The following is a 9,450-nucleotide window of genomic DNA, read 5'->3' on the forward strand; positions in this document are numbered from 1 at the left end:
CAGTAGGTCTTTCAGGGAAATATTTCTCAGAACAAAAAGAAACCATTGAAGCTGTGGAAATGTAGAAGAAATAGGACAGTTGGACTTGACCCCCAGTTTCTGCATCTGTTAACTCAGACTTGGGGGCAGGTCCCTGTCCCTCTCTGAGCCTCACTTTGCCCATACATCAAATTATGACTATCTCCTAGAATTATCACAAGGAACAAACCTGGTCCAATCCAGGCCATGACAGGAGAGCTGGTGGCAGCCATTGTTGTTGACATTGGCAAATGATCCCAGCAACTTGGGAGACTGAGGCAGGAGGATGGCAAGTTGGAGGTCAGGTGGGCAATTTACTGAGGCCCCATCTCAAAATTAAATTTTAAAAAGGCTGGGGATGGTAGAGTGGTAGAGTGCTTGCCTAGCGTGTGCAAGACCATGGGTTTGTTCACCAACATTGAACAGAAAATCACTAGTGAGCCTGCAAAGGTTAGAACCAGGTGTGTGACTGGTTGGAAACATTTCATTTTTGACCAATTCTTGTGGATCTTGTGCCTGTGGCTGGAGGCAAGGCTGGGAATGCACGAAAACTCCCAAAGGAGCAGGTCTGGCAAGAATGGCAGGGCGTGATTGAAAAGAAAAACACTTTGAGGTAAAAATGGTAAAACATTGGCACACTAATAGTTTTAAGTCTGTCTTAGGTGAATGAAAATGCCCACTCACCATCCCTAAAGAAAAATTATGAGGAAAAATTACACCTAAAAAGAGCAAATACAAGTATTTGTTTTGAGGTACACAAAAGTCACTACTAGTGTTTTCACAGTCTGTGTTTTTAAAAATGTATTGAGTTACAGCCAGGCATGGTGTATACACATGTAATCCCAGGGACTCAAGAGGCTGAGGCAGGAGGATGGTAAGTTTGATTCTAGTCTCTGTAATCTGGAGAAGACTCAAAAAAAGACTCTAGACAAAGCTCAGTGGTAGAACTGTGCTTAGCTTGCTTGAGGCCTTGGGTTCCAACCCCAGCATCACAGGGAGGGGGTCATTTTCCTACCAATACTTAGTGCTTTTTAAAAAAATTTTTTTTTAGTTGTGGATGAACCTTCATTTTTATTTGTTTATGTATGTATGTATGTATGTATTTACATGTGGTGCTGAGGATCGAACCCAGTGCCACACACATGCTAGGCAAGCACTCCACCACTGAGCCACAACTCCTGCTCCTTGCAACATACCAATATGAAATTGCATTTATATGCATTGGATTATAGACACATTGAAAGTAACTGTATATGTGTGTGGTACTGGGTTGAACTCAGGGGTGCTCTACCACTGAGCTACATCCCCAGCTTTTGAAATTCTTTAAATTTTGAGACATGGTATTGCTAAGTTACTGAGGCTGACCTCAAACTTGTGAACCTCCTCCCTCAGTCTCCTGAGTTGCTGGGATTACAGGCGTATGGCCAACTCATGCAGCTGACCGTTTAATTCTTTTACATAAGTGGCATCAATCTATATGTTGTTCTTCAGCCCCCGTCCCCCACTTAGTAATAGCCACCTGTCTCCACCATTCATTATCTGTGGCTCTGTGTCCTGTGGCCACACATAGCCCACTAAATGGGTGTATTGCAGACCTGCAAGCCGACCTGCTTGTGTGATGTCTGTTGATATATGACAGACCCCACCACAGACCCTTGGCATAGAACAGGCATTTGTGTCTCACACTTGCTGTGGGTCAGGAGTCTAGTTCCATGCTTTCTGAGGGCAGGGGACTCTGGTTTCTTATTATTAAGCCTCTTCCAGGGCAGCTTGGGATGTGGGACCAGCTTCTGACAGGAGAGAAGTTGCCCATGATGGAGGCTGCAGTCTTTGTACCTTAATCTTGGCCTGCCCATTGCCTCTGCCACATTCTGTTCATTATGATTTACTGAGCACAGCCCACTCCCCAGCTAAGAGGATGCTACAGAAGCAGTGTCTCCATGGCGGGGTGGTCCCAGAGGCGGCCATCTTTCAGACTGCCTGCCAGTCCATCTGTGGGCAGGTGGGTAGCTGTGCACTTCTCATTGTCTTCCAAAACGTTCCAGAGGAGGAGCGTGGGTGTGAGTGTGTGTGTGTGTACTCACTCGAGCAGGCATTCCTATGGAATGCATTCCTCACAGTGATATTTCAAATCGAGTATGCTGATTTTATTTTTATTTATATGGCTTCAAGTATTGAATTTATTTTTTTCTTATATAAGTTTTCAAAATGGCTCCTACTTTGGTTCCAGAAACCAACCCAATGCTCAAGTCTTTCCCAGTTCCTTCTAGAAATCACTTAGCAATTCCTTATGTGTCATTTCAGAGAGACACAGGGAGAAGCAAATAGAGAAGTACATACATCTTCCTGCGTTCCTACCCTGAGGCAGCCTACTTTATTCTTCAGCTTACTTTTTTTTTTTTAATGTTAACATGTCTTGACGTCTATGCAGGACAGACAGCCCTGCGCTTATCATCAGGGCAGAGTGGTCTCTCCTATGAATGTGCCATTTTTTTCTTTCACCCTCGCTCCTTTTCTCTTTCTCTGAGATGGGGGCCCCACTGTGGTGCCCAGGCTGGTCTTGAACTGGGCTCAAGCAGTTCTCCTGCTTCAGCCTCCCAAGTGGCCAGGGCTGAGGTGAACACCACTCGGCCCTGTGTACCATTTTCTTAATCAGCCCCCTGATGCTGTCCATTGAGGATGTTTCTTTTCTTTTTTTTTTGCGGTGCTGGGGATCGAACCCAGGGCCTTGTGCTTACAAGGCAAGCACTCTACCGACTGAGCTATCTCCCCAGCCCTTTATTGAGGATGTTTCTGATCTTTGGTGCCTTTTTTTGGGATACTGGGGATTGAATCCAGGGTTGCTTAACCCCTGGGCCACATCCCCAGCCCTTTTTAGTTTTTATTTTGACAGGGTCTTACTAAGTTGCTTAGGGCCTCACTAAATTGCTGAGGCTGACCTTAAACTTGCATTCCTCCTACCTTAGCCTCCCAAGTCCACTGAGGTTACAGGCATGTGCCACCATGCCCTTTCAGTGCCTATTTTGTTTTGCTTTTGGTGGTGCTGAGGGTTGAACTCAGGCCTTGCACCTGCTAGGCAAGTGCTCTGCCACTGAGTTCTATCCCCAGCCCTCAGTACCTATTTTAGACTGAGACAGAACTGACACATCACCCCCTTCATAAGCCATTCCCTGCTGCCCATCAACTGTAGTAGTCTGTTTATCACCAGTTCCCCTGGTGTGGGTCACCCTGGTGGCCAAAGGGGACAGGCAGGGTGTGTGGCAGGCTCAGTGCTCCTTGCCGTCGTAAGGAGTCGTGGCTGTGGCCTGGGTCTTACAGCCCAAGCACTTGGGGCAGTGTGTGCTGGAGAGTGGAGGGCTGCAGTGATAGGTGGGGATCCCAGCCTGCACTGACGGTCACAAGTGGGCCAGAATGGAGGGTGAGGGGGTACACTGCTCGTGCCCACACTTTCCCACCAAGTGGGTACAGCACCTTCTGCTGAAGCTAAAGCCCAGCCCTGCCCTCACCATGTCCATCTCCTCAGCCTGTGAGCACAGGCTTCTGCCTCCTGAGCTTTGGTTTCCTCATTCAAATGAGGGTAATAATTATAATCAATAGAATGGCCTCGTGGTGAGGATTCAGTGAGTTCAGGTATGAAGTGTTTTAAGAAATATTAACTAACCCCTGGTACGGTGACTCACACCTGTAATACCAGCTATTTTGGAAGCTGAGGCAGGAGGATTATAAATTAAAGGCCAGCTTCAGCAACTTAGTGAGACCCTGTCTCAATATAAAATGAAAAGAGCTGTGGATATAGTTCAGAGTTGGGATGGCAGCTTGCCTAGCAAGTGTGAGGCCCTGGGTACTCGAGGAAAAAATAAGTACCAGAGGGGGGAAAAAGAATTATAATGGTTATTGCTTTTCCAAGATTTTTTTTTAAATGAGGTGTTGCAGGCAGGGCACCAGCTCTCACTGCCAGGCCAGCTCACTAAGGTGTGTTTACTGTTGTACAGTGGAGGGGCTGAACGCATCTAGAGAAGAGCAGGTAAACCGGTAGGTGGCGCACACCTGTAATCTCAGTGACTGGAGGCTCAGGCAGGAGGATCTCAAGTTCAAAGCCAGCCTCAGCAGTTTAGTGAGACCCTGTACTGGGAGAAGGAAAAGGTGGGGTGAGCTAGGGATGTGACTTAAGCGCCCCTGAGTTCAATCGCTGTACCAAAAAAAAAAAAAAAAAAAGTAGAGAGGGAGAGAACAGCAGGTAATAAGGAAAATGTACAGACTCTAGGATGCAGCAGCAGGGCCTAGTAAGGTCAGAGGTCATAGATTTGCAGTTCATTCATTTGAAAACACAAGTTGGAGTCATGCCCTCTGAGTTGGTGGGAAGTGGCCAGGTGACTCGATGTACTGGTCTCTCTGAACTATAAGGTTTCTGTTGAGCTGCACCTGAAGGACCCTTTTGAGAGTTAAGTGAGAACTCCGTTTCCTGGTTAGTAAATGTAACTGTCCATCATTGTGGGTCATTCTTTGATAGTACACCTGGAGGGAAGGGCAAGTCGAGTGGGGACAGTGTAGGATACATGAGGTAAGTAGATAATGGCATTAAAGAGTCCTCTCCCTCTTGTGCCCCTGACGGAGGTGGGTCAGGCTCCTCCCTCTAGCCCTTCACCCAGTAACCATCCATACCTCCATGGGGAGTACACACTGCCGTTAACTGCCTGGGACTGGAAATGGGGCCATGCTCCCACTGTGAGGAGCTGTGTCACCGTCCACCCTGCAGGTGGTTCTTCAGTTCCTGCTCTGTGCTGGGTGTGTGGGCTACAGCTGTAAGGTAGACATGGTCTTCCTCAAGAAGCTCCCAGTCTAATCACAAGTTCCGATGAGAAAGTTGAAGGTAGACGATACAGAGCTTGTGGAGCATGTATCAGGCAGACCTTTATAAAATTTAATCATACATCATTTGTAATTGCAAATGAAAATGAAAAAGTAACCCAAGACAGAGATCCAGCTACTGTCATTTCTCAGTATGTTTTTATTTGTTCATGTGTCTCCATGTCTTTATCTGTCATAAATAACATTCCTCCTATATGTGCTCCCAGTTCATCCCTTTAGTAAACTCAGACTGGCAGTTCACTTTAAACAAATGCTGGGTAAAACGGTTATTTGTAAAGGACATGCCCATGTCAGGACAGGCCCCATGTAGTGCAATAACACCTAAGTTGCAGGGGCTGGAAATGGTAAGGGTAGGTTTCTCTCATGTTGCATTCAGTGTCAGCGTGGTGCCAGGCTGAATTCACATATGTCAAGGTGGGTTTTTAAGTTATTATTTTTGTTTGTTTGTTTGCAGATCTGGGGGTTGAACCCAGGGCCTCATGCAGGCTAGGCAAGTGTTCTACCGCTGAGCCACACCCTTAGCCCTTTTTAAAATTTTTATTTTGAGATGGGGTCTTGATAAATTGCCCTGGCTGACCTTGAATTTGCTATCTTCCTATCTCAGTTAGCCCAGATTACAGGTGTACATATGTCATTTCTGCTTATTTATTATCCTGCTCAACCACAGTGGGTTCACTTGCTGAGCAAGTAGAGAGTTAGAAATACATGGCAAGTAGCACTAATTAACATTTTAACACTTTATGTGTTACATTTTAATCAAGACTCTTTAAACGGACATTTAGCTCCATTTAGAACAAAGTCCTTTTCTTTCAGTATTGGTCTCCTAGTTAGCATACAGCATCATATTCTTGTATTTTACTATGTTCACAAATCACAATGCGTGACCTCACTTTTAATTAAGCCTTTAAGTGACTTGAGAGCCTAAACACACTTATGAAGCAAACTGAGAGCTGATTCTTCCTAGGCTTTTATGAGCTTATCCATTTAATCACTTATAGTTGCTTCGCTTGCACTTAATTTGACAGCTCTTTTTCTTTCTCTCAACTCATGTTCATTCTTTCCATTGTAACCTGGTTTGCATAAGACAATTCTTACATTAATATTTGGTTAAATTATTATTGGATTAAATTATTAACCTAAGAACAATCAGCATACAGTTTGGGAACAACTACCTCACAGGAAGTATATAATCTGACAGATGGGAGCAGGGCTGCTAAGTCATAATATTGACCTGATAGCCTGTGCCCAGGTTTTACAGATGAATTGGAGAGTTTATTTCAAATTGGCAGACTTGGGTAGGTGACATGATTTCAGAGAGCTTTACTACAGTATTACTGATAGAATTGCAGCCTACATTTTCCTTTCACCTTTTGACATCAGTTTCCAGTTTGGTCACCCTGGAGTGCATCTCTCTCCACGTATGTATAGTCCTAGGCATTCATCCCCATGTGTGTCTTGATGGAGTCTGAAGGAAAAAGAGGTGTTAACTAGGTAAAGAACAAGAAGGATGGAGAAGAGCTTGAGAGATGATCTAGAGAGGGCAGCAGGGGACATGACCAGGAATTTGGATTAATTTTAAAGACATTGGGAAGCCATTGTAGGATTTGATTGGAGGAGTGAGTGTTAAAGTGACAAAAGTTAGGTGATATCATCCAGGTAAGAGATGGCTTGGACCGATGAGAATGGGGAGAAGAGAGGATTTGGAAGCTCCTGTCTCTATTTTCTCTCCTCTTTGCTATAGAGGTACTGTTCATATCTAACTTGCTGTCTGTCAAGGAGCACTGACTCACTTTTTGGCTACAATCCAGGTCATATTCTGGGCTCAAGCTATTCCTCTGGAGCCCTTGGGCAGGAGGCTTAGTGGGGCAGGGAACTGGCCTGGCCTAGGGGTTCTCCCTATTCACCTGCCACTCCTGTGCCCTTTGCTGGTTGCTCCACATGGCCCCAAAGCTACAGGGCTGGAGTGACCAGTTCAATCTGCACACAACACACATGTTCCTCATCCATTCAAACACTGAGGACCATTGGTTTCCATAGCCAGACCCCTCTCGCCTACATTCTTTAGTCAACATCTCAAACAGAAATGGCAATTCCCTCCCTAGCTGCAATTAGTGTCACTAATTCCCTTCCTCATGTCAATTAGTAGTACTTCTATGCAAGCCAAAGCCTGGTTCTTCAGCCTTCCCTCTCACTCTCTCTACACAAATCCTTTGAGCTTCAGCTTGAAAATCAGTTGTGAAACTGACCACCTCCACTGCAGCCATCCTGCCCTTGATTCATCCTGTCGGTTCCTTTTGTCCAAATTATTGCCGCAAACTTTCAATTGTTTTCACTGTTATTTTCAACATAGCAGCCAGAGGGATCCTTTAAAAAAAAACCTTCCAAAAGTTATTCTTCAGTAGATAACATTTGTATATGGTAAGAGAAAAATGAACAGATTCTCCATTTCATCCCTGTGTACCCCACTTTATTCACCCTACATCTGCCTTCTCTCTTCAGAGCTGACTACGGATTCTTGCTGCTTCTGTAGACCCTTTTTTTTTTTTTTTTTTTTTTTTTTGGTACTGGGGATTGAACTCAGGGGCACTCAACCACTGAGCCACATCCCCAGCCCTATTTTGTAATTTAATTAGAGACAGGGTCTCACTGAGTTGCTTAGCACCTCGCCATTACTGAAGCTGGCTTCGAACTTGTGATCCTTCTGCCTCAGCCTCCTGGTTGGGATTACAGGCATGTGTACCACCATGGCCGGCTCCCAGTCTTTTTTAAATCACACTCACACACACACACACACATATTGTTATGTGGTGTTGAGGATCAAACCCAGGGCCTCATGCATGCTTATTGAGTGTGCTACCACTGAGCCACAACCCCAGGATCCCCAGCCCTTTTTTGAAAATATTTTTTTATTTGTTCTAATTAGTTATACATGACAGTAGAATGCATTTTGACACGTCATACATAAATGGAGCATAACTTTTCATTTGTCTGGTTATACATGATGTAGTTGTGCAGGTCATGTAAACATATATGCACATAGGGTAATGCATTCTACTACCATTCCTACCCCCAGGTCCTCTACCCTCCTTTCACTCCCCTCTGTCTAGTCCAAAATACCTTCTTCAACCCCACCACCCCCAATTGTGAATCAGCATCCACATATTAGAGAAAACATTCAGCCTTTGGTTCTTTGGGATTGGCTTATTTGGTTTAGCGTAGTATTCTCCAGTTCCATTCATCCATATACCAGCAAATGCCATAATTTCATTCTTTATGGTTCCCCAGCCCTTTTTAAAATATTTTATTTAGAGACAGGGCCTTGCTGAGCTGCTTAGGACCTCCTTAAGTTTCTGAGGCTGGTTTTGAACTTGTGATCCTTCTGCCTCAGCCTCCCAAACCTCTGGGATTACAGGCATGTGCCACAGTGCCCAGCTCTGTATAGTTATAGTGAGATTCTATACGTTCTACGAATGATTTGTTTGCAATGGGAGACTATTGCTCCTTGCTAAAAATCTTTTGATGGTCACCCAGCAGAGGCTAAAACCCAAATTCTTTGGGTTTCTACAGAACCCTCCTGACATACCAGTTCTCCTTTACCTCACTCTGCTCTCGCCTTCCTCTAAGGATTTATGTGTTTGCTGTAACCTCATGTAGCATACTCTTCCGTCTTATCTCGAATTGTGGGCTGCTAAAGGTCACTTTCCTAACTCCCCTTGTTAAATTTTCCCCATGGTCATCAGCCCACTGACCTGTGCATTTGCTCTAGTCAACAAGCACCGCAACTTCTGATATTTGTTTTCCCCAATGGATCACGGGCTCAATGAGGGACCTGGAGTAATTTGATCATCGCAATATACTCACTGCCCAGCACAGAACCAGTCAGGGTACTAATAATAGGATTTTTTTTCTTCTTCTTCTTCTTAAAAGGTAACGAGTAGTTACTGTGCCAAGCACTGGTCCTAACATTTTATTACATTCACTTGATCCTCATAATCTCTCTAAGTTGGATATTATAATACTTGAGGAAGAGAGACTGAAGCAAGAAATCGTATGCAGCGACTAGTAAATGGCTACGCAGTCACTTAATTTTAGTAAAGCGAGAGTCAATCAACGAATAGCGGGTGAGACGTGAGTGGCAGAAGCTTGGGGGCGGCGCAGGGGGTGGAGCCTGGGAGCGCAGCCTGTGACTGGAGGAGTTTCCAGGGCCCGCTGGGAGTTGTGGTCCCCTACCCACCTAGCCACGTCACCCCTACAATCCTTAAAGCCCTCCCCTTGTGTGTGGTGCTACCCTTACCCTCGGCGTCTCGGTAGCGGCCCCCGGGCTGTAGGTGAGGTTCCCCGACCCCCAACTGGGAGCCGATTTGGTATCACCTGGTGCCATCAACCCCCTACCACCCTTTGGTACAGTCTTTGGCTCCCGCCACGCCCCCACAGTTGTTTCTCGTACCTCGGACCTACTCCCTCCCCCCATGCCGGAGCGGCCCATAGTATCTTCCTATTGCCATTCTTCTCACACACCTTCTTTTCCAAAGGTTCCCCCAGCCCGTTTTGGTACGGCCCGAC

This window comes from Sciurus vulgaris, assembly GCF_902686455.1.
Source record: "Sciurus vulgaris genome assembly, chromosome: 17".
Lineage (NCBI taxonomy): Eukaryota > Metazoa > Chordata > Mammalia > Rodentia > Sciuridae > Sciurus > Sciurus vulgaris.